At 32.9% G+C, this 15,520-nt stretch overlaps 1 pseudogene; it reads left to right on the top strand.

Moving 5' to 3' along the window:
• Nucleotides 1-12,802, top strand: part of LOC112661832 (40S ribosomal protein S3a-like) — a 34,984-nt pseudogene extending 22,182 nt beyond the window's left edge.
• Nucleotides 12,803-15,520: the final 2,718 nt, after the last annotated feature.

The following is a 15,520-nucleotide window of genomic DNA, read 5'->3' as shown; positions in this document are numbered from 1 at the left end:
TGCCAACTCAGGTGCCCTGCATTTATGTTAGCTTTAAAAAAGCAAATTAATATTTTAAAACATACAGAATAATAGAAAATTGTTTTTTTTTTTTCATGACTTGACATAGGTGCCAAACCCATGCATATATATACACAAACAAATACAAAAGCTCCAAATAGGTTTTGCCCGGGTCAGAGAGCTTTGTTATGACACTATCATTGTATAATGAATATTAAAGAATAAGCTTTATATTGCATTGAAATAATGCCAACCTTCTATAAGTTCTCAAGGATTGTTTTATATATTACTCAAAATGAATGATGCCACCTCACGATTTCCTATAAAATCTCAATTTTCTTTGAAAAACTTTTATATAAATGCTGACAGATTTGATGTTGCTATTTTATGAGATGACTAAATCGGAACTCATATTGGCATGTTGCATGCTAAAAAATATTGCTATAATATTGTATGCCTTGATCTACTTTTATATTTCATTCCTCATTTTGTATCTTTTTATAATATACATTTGAACATAACAAATTCAGGGCAAGTTTGACTCTGATGTGTCATAGTACTATTGAATATATCCCCAAACTACTGTATAATATATAATTGAAAGACATTTCAATGTTTACAAGCATTGCTCATGTTTACTTCCTACACCATTTACTCTATCTATAGGAAAAAATTGGCTTTTGTATATCACATTGATTCCTAAAGCAAATAATTTCCAAATATTGGTCTTTTTCTCTAATACATAAATGTTATGTATTATTTATATATTGGCAATTCATAATTGCTTGCCAATTCTTAAATTCACAAAATATATCAGTTTTGAAAAGCACACATTTAGACCCTAATTGAATCTATAGTGTATATTGATTATTTGGGTAATATTTCTAATATATTACTACTTAAGAACCTTCTAATAAGATATCTTATCCAGGTATAAGGGAATCTAAGTGTAAGATATGCTGCTTTCCATAAATGTACTATTTCATCATCTATCGATAATTTTTCTGCATCACCATAATTTATCTGACCGATGCCATTTCATGAATAATGCAAAGACATTATTGTATATTAACAATTGTCTTATTCAATGGGATGGAAAGACAAATTAATTAGGTTTCTCTATTATCTCCACTGAAGAAAACATAATTCTCAGAGGAATAAAATAGTATGAAATTCATCCATTCCACCCATCCACTAGAAATTTCTGACCTAACTGATGACACACAATCCTACACCTTGTCTGGAGAAAGTGCCTTTAAATGGATTTTGAAGAGAAAGAAGTGTGAGACTCTAAACCCTGCAGCCAGGACAGAGTCCTGCAGTCTTCAAGACTTAAGGAAAACTGTGAGGAATCATTCAAAGAATGAAGAGCTTTCTCAAAATGAAGGATTCATACCACAAAGGAATAGAAAGCACGTTTGTAAATATATAGGGAGTGTACTGCTCTTTCTTAGATTTCTTGGGAATCTGCATCATAAGATCATGGGAAGCAAAGTAATGGTCTTAAAGTTTTGGTTAATGACTGGAATATTTCCCTATCTAAATATGTGGGAAAAAGAGGGAGAAGGTGGATTCAGTGGTAATCCGAGAAATTATTGTAGCTTTCCTTTACGTAGTTGTGATAATGTGATGATGATAAAATGAGTAGAGAGGAAATAGTGCTCATAAAAGATATTTCAAGAAAAAAGACATTCATTTAGAAGATTAAACTTAGTGATGAAGGAATAAAAACTCAGAAATGGCTAGAGATTTAATTTAAGGTCATCATGAATAAATACATATGTATAATCGTAAACCATTATATCCATGTAAGTGGCTAACAGATTTCTATCCTGAAGCTTAAATTTGGAAACAGTAGAATTGCTCTACACTTATTGATAATATGTATTTGTTATATATTTGCATTTACTATTTATATGGGGCCTGAGAAGTCTGACTGACGGGCAGGAGAACAATAACATCCTCAAAATGTGTTCACAGGGGCACTTTTACAGACATGGTTACAGATACTCATCCAGATGTCATCTGTGTGTCATAACAAATCAATCCAGCTTTTGGAGTGTCATATGCAGCTATTTATCAGATATTTTCTTTCAGTCTCTCTCTCTCTCTCTGCCACTTCCTCTCTCCCTCTAGGTCTCTTTCACTAATTCTATGATATGTAGATGAACAAATTCCGAATCCATTAGGAATGGTAGTTAAATTTTTATTTAACTTCCAGTTGAAGTTCTGAGGACAAAATAAAAGTGGGATGGTGAGAAGAGCAAGAGAATTAGAAATATCACCTTATGAATGGTATAAAGCAACAATAAATAAAATGCCTGTTTTATTCATCCTCCCTTTCAAAGTATAATAAATAAGCTAGCATTTATAAGTTCACTCACTAGGAAAAGAATGCTGAAATGTTTAATGTTTCCGAAATATATGTATTATTTCTCTTCAGCTGTCTAATTGTGAGTGTGTGTATCTATCTTTATGAATTAAAGATTGATGAGTTTTAAGTTGTCCACTCTAATATATAATATGCACAAATTCTATATTGCTAGCACATTCTATACTGTTACTAGCATTAACTCGATTAAAAGATCATTGAAGCAAAAAGAAGTTTTTATATATACCTTTGGATCTCCCAGAATATCTAGCATAGTGCAATTAACAAACTTGTGGAAATGTAAGAAATGAATGAATGAATATTACCTGTGACTAAAAGGATAAACCTTCAAGATAACTATCTAAGATTCAAAGGGAACTCTTCTTTAGATTAAAAATATTTTTTTTCTTTGTGTAGTGGCAGGTTAAATATATGACTTTAAGTTAAACAAGATTACTATCTCACAAATGGCAAGTTTCATCTTTGTACACATGCTGGATTGGGTGAGCTTACTAAAACTCTTTAAGCTCCTTCAATAATTAACACAAAAAAGTACACAGATCAATCAGTAATACCTGTCATGCACTCCAGATATTGGGAATAATAATATGTATATTGTTGACTCCAATTTAATTCATTTATAAAGTACTTTCCTTAATAGATTAAATATTATTTTACAACATGAAAGGATTTCTTGGGGCACCTGGGTGGCTCACTTGATTAAGAGTCTGACTTTTGATTTTCACTCAGGTTATGATCTCAAGGTCATTAGATGGAGCCCCACATTGGGCTCCATGCTGGGCATGGAGCCTGCCTAAAATTCTCCCTCTCCCTCCCTCTCCCCCTGCTGCTCCCCCCAACCCTCACTTGCTCATGCTCTCTCTCTCACACACCAAAAAAAAAAAAAAAAAAAAAAAGGAAAAAGAAAGAAAGAAAGAAAGAAAGAAAGAAAGAAAGAAAGAAAGAAAGAAAGAAAGAAAGACGGACACATGGGTGGCTCAGTGGTTGAGCATCTGCCTTTGACTCAGGGTGTGATCCCGGAGTCCTGGGATGGAATCCCACATGGAGCTCCCTACAGGGAACCTGCTTCTCCCTCTGCCTGTGCCTCTGCCTTTCTCTCTGTCTCTCATGAATAAATAAATAAAATCTTTAAGAAAAAAAAAAAGAAAAGAAAATTCATTTCTAAAATGTCTGCTCTTTTCATCCATTAAAATTTATTCTTTTTGTTCCATACTGAAACTTCAATGTCTTTTATAGGGCCTTCCCAAATTCTTTGTCTTTTTCTTCTTCTTCCTCTTCTTTTTTTTTCTTTAACACTATTTATTTATTGAGCTGTACATACTTGGCAAGGTCTATTTAAGTATGGAACTTTAAGGCTTATTTGTCCTCAGTAAACCCACACTCCAACTGGTTGTTAGAAATACAGACAATTATACAACATGTAAGTGAAAGAATATAAACACACATTTGTTAGGTCACAAAGACACTTTCTACAGTTGGAAAAAGTTCAGAATTAAGTTACTACATGAAACAGAAGATGATAGATTCCTATAGCACTTTATCTCACTTCTGCACTTTAGGTACCATCTCAGGAGGCATTTTCAAGGTACAAAGTACTTATTTACCACTAACAGAGAATCTATGCTTATAAAATTGACCAAAGGTAGGTGTCCTAAAATTTTTGAACTATATGTAAACTTACAATCTATATATAAACTTTCATCTATTTTTCAGACTAATTTTAAACAAACTGTATGCCTGGTGCATTTACATAAAAAATGAATTATTTTATTACATAAAAAATGAATGAAATTCAAAACAAAATGATGGGTTTTAATTATTTCTCTAGTTTTCAAGTAGTCTAAAAAGTTTTCTTTTTAGTGGGCTGATTAGTGAAAAGAATAACACATTATATACATAAACTGATCTGTGGTTTGTAAAATCTGTGCACAAAATTAAAAAGCTGTGCACAAAAATCTTTTTTTAAAAGCATATCCTGTCTTTTTTTTTTTTTTTTTAGGAAAAGTAGTGGAGCTTCATTAAGTCTGAGTGATATGGTCAAAGTAACAAAATCATCAAATGAAAGAAAAAATAAATAAAACAAGCATGTTCCTTTTTTATTGTTGTTTGTTCTTGCCATTACTCTGTGCTACTCTCACTGCTGATAGTAGATATATTCTTTAAAAAAAAAATATCAAAATTATTTCTCCTGGTGAATGCAAGCCTTCCTTTGATCAAACCAAACAGGTTGCAGTTATAAAGAAAATTTCACATTGATAAACGTGAAATAGAAACATTTCAAATAGTAGATAGTTTTCTTAAATCTGAATTCAAAGTCAGGGGGTAATAACTAGTCCTTAACTTCTTTGAAATGATGAGACTTGAGATTTTTGAAGCTTGTGAGCATATTGCAGCAGTCATTTAAATCGTGTGGTTTACACTGATGTCAACTACAAAAACAAAACAACAAAATCTTGAGCAGTAATTATTATAGCAAAGAAAATAATCGATGAAGATGAGTAGTGTACCTGCTGTATTGGAAGGTACAGTTTCACAGATCCAAATATCATTTAAAGAACTTATAAGGGAAAAATACAGAAAATTTATCTCATAACATGTGGAAATTATTTTGGGATATTAGTCATAATAGTAATAATTAGATGTAGTTGATGAGAAAAAATGAATTTTAATGATATTCAGTCTTTAAAAGCATGTACTATTTAACTAAGAACCTTATAAAACTAAGAAATAAACTAGCTAATGACCAATTTTAATGGCATTCCAGAAATTTATTAAAATGTAAATAAAAAAGCACAGTAGTACTGAGACAAATAATCATTTAGCACAATGGCATTTCAATTGTTTGTAATAAAAAACCTCAATAAGGAAAAAGCTTTGAGACCATGGCCTCAATAACTGTGGTTATTTATTATTATATTATATCCAAGTATTATTTAAATGTTGTACTTTGTACATTATAAAATAAACACAATTATTAAAATTGCTGTACTATGTACATTATAAACACAAGGTAGAAATGAATAAAATTCATTTGACATCATCTGGTTATAATGCCCTGCCTTAGAGATTATTACTCTGACATCACAAACAATATCTAATGATGAAAACCGATTTATCATAAGCTATTTCCTAAAGCATCTATAGAGACCTAAAGCTCTTTATTGCCATATCCAAGAAACTAAAGGCTATTTAAACAATATGAGGGAGACTCTTTCAAATATAGCCCATCTGTGAACAATTTCATCCCTAAATAGATGAAAATATGTTTTTCCAAAGGTATTTTATAGCTGCTGAGCTCATGTGAGGTAGCCCTGGAGATGACTCTCACAAGATAAAAGCATTAGAAATATGGGTATTCTAAGGGATAGTGTCAAGGAGCTCCATCAACTCAGCAAAGAATAGCTGGTATAATCTGTAGCAAGAACAGTTAAAATATTTTATCATTATCATTTTGCAGATGGAACAGTTAAGGCCTAAGGAAGTTAAGGAAATATCTACAACTTTGTTTTGTTTTGCTTTTTAAAGTAGGCTCCATACCTAGTGTGGAGCCTGACTCAGGACTTGAACTCACAACCCTGAAATCAAGACCTAAACTGAGATTAAAAGTTGGATGCTTAACAGACTAAGCCAGTCAGGTGCCCCTAAAAAGTTGGATTAACAGAGGTGCATGACTATATTAAAAATGGTGAAACAGAAATTAGAACAAGGGTTTCTGTGACTCAGACTATAAGTACTCTTTTCTTCCTTACTACACAAGCTAATAAGTCAACTTTCAAAAATCATTGATAAAGCAAAGGGTAAAAACCTCTTTATATGTTGGTCTCAGCCTAGGTCAATTGTAGAACTTGATTACCAAATTATCAAATGACATAATATTATAACATAATATACCTAGAAGAAATGTAAGCTTCTAAGTCAACATTTCTGTGTTAATTGAGGTCACTTTGCAATTCACCTCTCATTGTGTAGTTATTTCAAAGGGAATCTGCTCACCTAAATGAAACTGTGTTAAGACTTGCTTTTCTTGCCCTTATACATACTAGAAGACAGAGTTAGACTCATTTTGCTGCCGCTGATATTGCCTTTTCTGATCCACTTTCTGCAACCTCGTTTACAATCTGATATTGGGGGAATACATACTTTATTTGTGTGTGTGAGATAGAGTTAAAAACAAGAAGATGGATAATGATGTTGCCTCCTGCAAACTGTTTATCAGAGTATCCTTCCAATAGAAAGTGATTCACACTGGCATCAGGAAGAAATGTAGAAATAGATTTCAAAATTGTCCTTGAAGCAAAGATTGAGTAATAATTTCATGCTTTTGGTAAAAGGAAGATTATAAAAGAAAAAAATACACATGCGAAGGACTGACATTGTCCACAGGAACAATACAGTCAATTTGTTAACTGAAGAGATTCTGCATGGGAGATGCGCTTATTTTAATCTTGAACTGTTTTCTGCTTTGTCCCTTTGCACCCATAGAGCCTTGATTTGCATATCTTCTTTCAAAAGAGATCCTATTCTCAATATGGTAAGTTCTTTAAAATACAAATACACACATACTCACTTACACACACACAAATACTTAGAATTTCACATAAAGGTTTAATAAGAGTTGTTCACTTAAATATATTTAAATTTAAAAAAGTGAGTTTATTAGTATAGACATTTGACACATATCCTATGTTGATTTTCTATATTATGAAAGTTTCATATTGTTATATAAGTTTATTTGGAAGTATACTTAATATAGGAAAATGTTATTTCCTATAGATATTCTTGATCTATCACCATAGCTGCACTGTTTAGATGTAATCTACTTTTTGGATTACTAAATTTAATCACACATTACACAATGAAGATATTGAACATGTGGCTATCCTCAAACTAGATTTGTTTGCAGTTCTGCTTGCAAACTTAATATCAGGCATAAACTATATTAAAAAAGAAAAGGATCCATTAGGTAGCAGCATTTCTTCTGAGCACTCCAAGATCAAACTCAACTTAGTGATTATATTTTATTTGCTTTTGAGTATAGGTTAGGAAAATTATTTTCATTTTAAATATTGTCAGTTTTACTTTAAAAGTACAGAAACATTCCCAGGTAATAAAACATGTTTACCAAGCTACATTGCCTCAAGGCTACACCACCTACACCATATAGAGATGACCAAATTAAACCATCATTCTTTACAACAGTCCTGTCATAAATGTTTACTGGAATAGTGCTGTCAAGCTACCTTAGATAAAGTAGGCCAGAGTCACTGAACAATATTTTAGACTTCTATTCTATGGCTACCCTATGCCATCCCCAAACACTTGTCCTTGATGGTACTTAACAAAAACTGGGATCAACGCAGAGCCTTAGGCAGCAGATGAGCAATATCTCAGCCTCATTTATTTGAGAAAATGTAATGTAGGCTATATCTTTATGCCAGAGTAACAAGGATTTAAGAACAAATCTTCTCAATGGAAGACATAATCCATTATAATTGATTTTAACTAAAACACTGAACATTGTATTTTCATTTTACACTTTTGACCTTGGGTTTTTGTTTTTTGTTTGTTTTTTGTTTTTGTTTTTTGTCTATGGCAGATATTCACATAATGATGAGCAGAATTTTAATATATGGAATCATTGTTTTAAAAACTGAGACAAGCTAGTTTTTTAAATATAGTGTAGAAAAGCACTTCCTATATGAACATTTTTTCCTTCTGTAGTTTACAGAGAAGGAACTAGAATTATGTCATGGCCTTAAGCTTCACTTTCTCTTTGTTTTTCTTCACATTTTGTTCTTACTTTATTACTTTTTTTTTTTTTTTTTACCTTTTCCGGTTTTCCTTTTCTAGTTTTCTGCAGTTATGTTTAGAAGTTGCTCATGAAAATCTTCCCATTGAATTAATAACAATGTATCTATTAAAAACAATCTTTTTTTAAAAAGATTTTATTTATTTATTCATGAGAGACACAGAAACAGAGAGAGAGGCAGAGACACAGGCAGAAAGAGAAGCAGGCTCCATGCAGGGAGCCTGATGTGGTACTTGATCCCAGGCCTCCAGGATCAGGCCCTGGGCTGAAGGCGGCGCTAAACCGCTGAGCCACTTGGGCTGCCCCAGAACAAACTATCTTATATAAATCAGATTATCAAGCATTGCAAGGGTGCATTACTGACAAAACCATACATCCTTTCTTTGCTAGCTTAAATTTTACTTGGAAAGATGACAGGTTGGCCAGATAAAGCCATTTGAAATGCAGTGCTATGTCTTACATTTTTATTTTATCTGAAATTCCATGAAAATAAAAGATATTAAAATATGTCAAACTGAAATGAAAAGGAATTATTTTCCTTCTAGATAAGAATAGGTAAGCATATGCTTTAGCTATTAGCTATTTAAAACATACACACCAAATCAAAAGCAGATTCCATATCAAGTTCTCCATCTAATAAATAGTCTATTTTGTAGGAAGGTCAGCATACATGAAGATATTGAACTGGGAAATGATAAGTCATAAAAATAAAATCTTCCTTACTCTTTGTTGTGTAAAATGTTTAAGCTGAAACTGTGCTAGGATGCCATGTTTCCATACTGTTGTTGATTCAGTTGCATTAAAAAACCTAGTAATTTTTCAAATGTGGGAAGAGGATCTCATTATCCTGTCTTGAATGTAAAAGCTTATAAACCATAAAATTGAATGATTCAATAAATCAATCCTTAAAGTAGCCTACCAAGAGAATATATTGGTGATTTATGCGTCTTTAAGCAAATATAAAGGATTACCCCTGGGATCTTGTTATGTAAAGGAGTTTTCTAGTATACTCATCAATTCAGCTACTATTTTTGCTCATTCTAGACATTTTCTAGTATATACTCAGGACTTGGATATGTGATGAGTAGTGATTGATGTTAGTAGGTAATCTCTCCTCTGGACTCACACATCACCATATTAAAATTTTCTAAATTGCACATTTGGGGGAATATTCCAAGAGAGAATTTGCATTATACATTATGCTAATCTCATTTTATGTGTTTGATTCTCTGGTAATGCATTATTCATCATATAAAATTTGATCCAGGGAAACATACCAATCTGTAGAGTGGACAGCATGTATTAAAAACAAACAAACAACAACAAAAAAAAAACATGAGAAATATAGACAGGAGTACATACTAATTTTAGAATAGAATTTAAGAGGTTCCAAATGATCACTTCTTTTCATTTAAAATTGTCAGTCACTGGATAGTTCGCTACATTGCCCAGTTTTCTTTTCTGAACTTATCTAATGAGGCTAGTTAAGGTTTCTGTAGACAAAATTTTGGTATTTTGAGCCATTCTTTTTTTTTTTTTTTTTGAGCCATTCTTTAAACAAAATATAGGAGGAACCTTCTTTAAAGTGACATAGAATCAATTTTAAAAAGTCAAAATTCTTAAAACATTATTTTCCCTTTAATGTCTCAGTGTTATTGCAACTCATAGGAAACAAAATCATAAATTCTTAATTTACCAGATAGAATAAGTGAGTAATGGGATTTTTTTTGTTCAAGGTTAATTCTATAGTTCTTTCTTTCCCGATTCATATTTTATGATTTTAACCATTCCCAATTTGATTAAAAGATGTTTTCCAGTCATTGTTCAAATAAAATTGTCATCAGTAAAAATGAAATTTGTTCAAGTTTTAACAGGGTAAAGGAATAAAATCATAGCTATGTGATGAGCTAAGGCAATTCTACCATTTACTTATTTTTCTCTGATAGGATAGGGAAAAAATTACTTTTGAAAAGGATAATCTTGTAATAGCTTATGAAAGTCTCTTGTTCATAAATATTCAAGGACCAAACTATATTATAATGATACATGGCTGTCTGAGCTTTTTATTCTTATTTTTTAGTATCTTAAATTATGATTGAGTCAGCTAGAAAATAGATTAAATGGTTCTTTAATTTGTCTTTTGTTTTGTAAACATATTTTTCTTTCAGTTATAGTTTTACCAGTGTCCTTACTAAAACACTAAATACATCACACTAAAACTATACTTCAGTGACAAACTTTAAAAAATTCTAATTTATATATATTGAATGCATACTATGTACTTGACATTCTCCTATATGTTCTAAGAGATCTATTTATAGTCAAGTTATAGAGGTCAAAGTACATACAAAAATCTAACATGTAATCAGAACAGTACTGATTATAGGACTCTATACTAGTTTTCAAAATTAGAAATATCAAAATTAATAATATCAAGATGGTTAGAAAGACTAGAGAAGTCTTCACGGAGAAGTTAAGCACTGGTGTTGTAAAAATAAAACACTTGCTAAATATTTGCTAACATAAAATAAGGCACATTCTTATAATCCTATTTTACCTAGATCATTGAAGCAACTTTGAGATTGACTCCTTGACAATTTTTCCTTCCTATTCATCCTCTGCACTACTTCTAGAGGTATTAAAGATCAAAATTGATCATGCCAGGTCATTTTAAGTACTGTGCTGTCTGCTGACTAGTTGATAAAAATTCAAACTCTAAAGTGAAAAATATAAAGATTATTTCCATCTTACTCCAATCTAATTTTTTTTTAAGATTTTATTTATTTATTCATGAAAGTCACAGAAAGACAGGCAGAGACACAGGCAGAGTGAGGAGATGCAGGCTCCAAACAAGGAGCCTGATAAGGGACTCGATTCCAGGAATCCAGGATCAGGCTTTGAGCCAAAGGCAGACGCTCAACCGCTGAGTCACCCAGGCCTCCCCAACCTATTATTATTATTATTATTATATTATTATTATTATTATTATTTTAAATTTCTGTTGTCATCCTACTGACTCTTCAACATTCAGCTCTAATGGTACTTCCACTAATAAACCTTGCTTGGCTCCACAAGTTGGATTCAGTGACTCCAGTGTTTCTCAAGTTATGAGTACACACTTACACACACAAACATACACATGGTTCCCATATTTCAAGAATCATCAGTGATACAGTGAGATTGGGAATATACTTACCTTCCTATTAGTCCTGGACTCGTTACTGTCTAACATCTTCATAAATATCTTCTGGCAATGACTTATTGGTAGGAAGAAGATATTCTTTAAAATTGGCTTAGGTAAAGCCTGAGAGACTGAGATGTAAGGAAGAAGAAAGTACTACACTTTAATAATGTCTACTTTTAATTTTGCTTGATATCATAGTAACATGCAGTCTGAAGAGCTGTGAGAAGTAATCTAAATATTAAAAATGACCATAAAATAGGTATTTATGCACAAATTTTCTATTTAAAATATCAGAGGAGTATGATGCTCTGTTACAACTTTAAAGACTTTATTTTTTTTAAAGCTTTCTTTCTTTTTTCTTTTTAATTTTTTACTTATTTATGATAGTCACAGAGAGAGAGAGAGAGGCAGAGACATAGGCAGAGGGAGAAGCAGGCTCCATGCACCAGGAGCCCGATGTGGGATTCGATCCCGGGTCTCCAGGATCGCGCCCTGGGCCAAAGGCAGGCGCCAAACCGCTGCGCCACCCAGGGATCCCACAATTTTAAAGACTTTAAATTAGCTCTCAAATCTTCACAGCAGCCCTTTTGGCTCCCAGAGCAGCGTCGTGGCAGTTGGCAAGAACAAGTGCCTTACGAAAGGCGGCAAAAAGGGAGCCAAGAAGAAAGAGGTTGATCCATTTTCTAAGAAAGATTGGTATGATGTGAAAGCACCAGCTATGTTCAATATAAGAAATACTGGAAAAATACTAGTCACAAGAACTCAAGGAACCAAAATTACATCTGACGGTCTCAAGGGTCACATTTTTGAAGTTAGCCTTGCTGATCTGCAGAATGATGAAGTTGCATTTAGGAAATTCAAGCTAATCACTGAGGGTGTGCAGGGCAAAAACTGCCGGACTAATTTCCATGGATCTTACCCGTGACAAAATGTGCTCCATGGTCAAAAAATGGCAGACCATGATTGAAGCCCATGTTGATGTAAAAACTACTGATGGTTATTTGCTTCGTCTATTTTGTGTTGGTTTTACTAAAAAATGCAATAATCAGATTCGGAAGACCTCTTACGCTCAGAACCAACAGGTCTGCCAAATTCGGAAAAAGATGATGGAAATCATGACCTGAGAGGTGCAGACAAATAATTTGAAAGAAGTGGTCAATAAATTGATTCCAGACAGCATCGGAAAAGATATAGAAAAAGCTTGTCAGTCTATTTACCCACTCCATGATGTCTTTGTTAGAAAAGTAAAATTGCTGAAGAAGCCCAAGTTTGAATTGGGAAAACTCATGGAGCTTCATGGTGAAGGTAGTAGTTCTGGAAAAACTACTGGGGATGAGACCGGTGCTAAAGTTGAACAACCTGATGGATATGAACCACCAGTCCAAGAATCTGTTTAAAATTCAGACATTTAATGGTGACAAAAACATATTTGTGATGTTTAATTTCTTATCATTCTTTTTAAATAATCAGCAATCCGGCTCGGTGAAGCAGATGTTCTGAACTGACAGTGCGAACTTTTCAGAATTGCTGTATGGATCTTATCCATTGCTCTTGGCTACTAAATAGCTGCAAAAGGGTAGTGATCTATTTTAAGCTGTAGTGATCTGGATAGAAGTGTTATAGATGGTTAATAAAAGGAAACTTTAAAAAAAATCTTCACAGCAGAATTTATAATTAATATGAATATGGAACATAAGACTTTAAAGATTAAATATATATATTTAAATATCTCTTTGTTAAGAGAGTTCCTCATAAATAACTGAAAGAGCCTGACCTTAAAACTCAAGAAGGTATATTTTTTTATTATCAAGGTCTATTCAACCAACTTCTTTTCCAGAAATAAAATAGGAAACCGCCAACTAAATAATCAACTCACCACGTATGAGTTTGCCAGTTTCAAAATGAGCAAGAGCAGACATAATATGATTATGAGGACTCAGAGCATCCAGGACATACAGCTGAATACCACATAAATTGTCAGCCAAAGGGAAATGTTGTTGGATAGCCTACTAAGAGGGATTTATGAGAATCAAGCTTTTTGATATGTGTTTCTGTGGTGAGGGGGATCTCATGTCCAACAATTAGGCTTTCATAATCACAGATTCTGCCAACACTTTAGCTCATTACCTCTGAACAAGTCTTCAATAATTACAACATTAATACTGTAGGGCATTTAGTACATTAAAGCCTTTGCCAATGTTGTGAAGATTTTCCTGGAAAAAAAAATTGCCTAAAGTCATCCCTATTTAGATAAAATTAAGACATGAAATGTTTTTCAGATGTGATGTAATGCATTAGTGCAAGAAGATATGCAACAGAATTAACTTAATAGTATATATGGTAGTATTCAAAAATAAACTTAAAAAATAAAAACAAAAAAATTATTCACCCTGATTTGTGAATATTTACATATATGTAAATTTACATATATGCATATATATCTGATATGATATATCTTTCATATATGTAGATATTATAATCGCAGTATATATATATATATATATATATATATATATATATACCCACACATGCACACATATACACATATATTAATACAAATATACCTAGAATTCCTTTGTGGACAACACAACTAAACCTGTTAGACTGGAATATATTTATGCAGCTCCTGTGTCTAAGAGAATAGCATTTTGTATTCTGTACCTCAGCTGAACAGCCATAAAGGGACACCACTAAGTCCTAAGTCAAGAGAAATAAGACAAAAATGATTAGCTGCAGATTTTAGTAGCAGATGCCAGTAAGATGCACATGAATGAGAATATTCCTCAGCAGATATAAACTGGAACACAACTCAGGAAGAACACAACTCCCCCCCACCCCACCCCCGCCGCCCCACAACCGAGAATACTCAAGGAGCAAGATGAAACCATTAATCCAGGAGCTCTATTTCTAATGCCAAAGGGTCAGGGAAAGTTTAATCATATTTTTAAGGGACTTGAATAGTGAACTGGTCAAATAATTATGCAAAATGATATTTTTGTACAACAGAGTGAGGTACTACCTAGCAAGGTTTTCAAGCATGCAAAGAATGGATGAAATTCTTAGTATACAGCATTTTACTACTAAAATAGGAAAGAATCTCCTGATATATAATTATTTTCATAATTTGTACTCCTATGTTCTAAATATCTTTTCATTTTTAGTATGCAATGCTACTTTTTACAAAGAAAGCTGTCAGCCACTTGTTTTGTCTCGTAGATGAATTTGCCATATGAGTATGCTACTTTTTTCTCATGTTTCCTATGCTCTAAAGGTATAGAAATTTTATTCCACTCTGGCTTTTAGCATTAAAAAAAAAAGACTTGGGGATCCCTGGGAGGCGCAGCGGTTTGGCGCCTGCCTTTGGCCCAGGGCGCGATCCTGGAGACCCGGGATCGAATCCCACGTCGGGCTCCCAGTGCATGGAGCCTGCTTCTCCCTCTGCCTGTGTCTCTGCCTCTCTCTCTCTCTCTGTGTGACTATCATAAATAAATTAAAAAAGTGTAGTTTTACTACAAATAAAAAATTCAATATTCATTCATACATTAGTCATTTATCTTTTCATTAAAAATACTGAGGACCCTTTGCGTGCTAATATAACTATGTGCTGATTATGTGCTACTTGCTGAAAATTCAATGACCAACAAGGGGCTTGAAAAATTGGTAAGGTTATAAAGAAAAGGATAGCATGTCAAGATAAAATAACAGGGTCACCAAATTTAGATTTGGAGTTTAGAGAATGGCTTCTGTGAATTTGAATATTTGGCTTAGCACTTAGTGAATTATTAAGATATAGTCATCCCTTGGGTGGCACAAGGATAATGAAACGATAATTTCAAATATAGGAAATATCATGTATGATGTCCCTTCCTGGGAAAGAGTATAAGATACGGGAAGTCCATGGAAGACCAGAAGCATGGGAGTGGAATAATCATCTGAGGTTGAAGAAAAGGAGAACTAGGCTCTGCAAAACCTTGTAGGGCTAAGGACTTAGTTCTGTGATGGCATATGATGTGTGAAACTTTCTTCTGGACAACGTTTTCAAGAAGGGCAAGGCTTAATCTATGAGATTTTGTTTGGAAGATAATGATAGAACCCAAACCCAAGACTAGGCATATTAGTAAGCTCTTTAACTTCT

This window comes from Canis lupus, chromosome 31, assembly GCF_003254725.2.
Source record: "Canis lupus dingo isolate Sandy chromosome 31, ASM325472v2, whole genome shotgun sequence".
NCBI lineage: Eukaryota > Metazoa > Chordata > Mammalia > Carnivora > Canidae > Canis > Canis lupus.
Note: the sequence above shows the minus strand (reverse complement) of the source record. Positions and strands in the feature narration are given on the sequence as shown.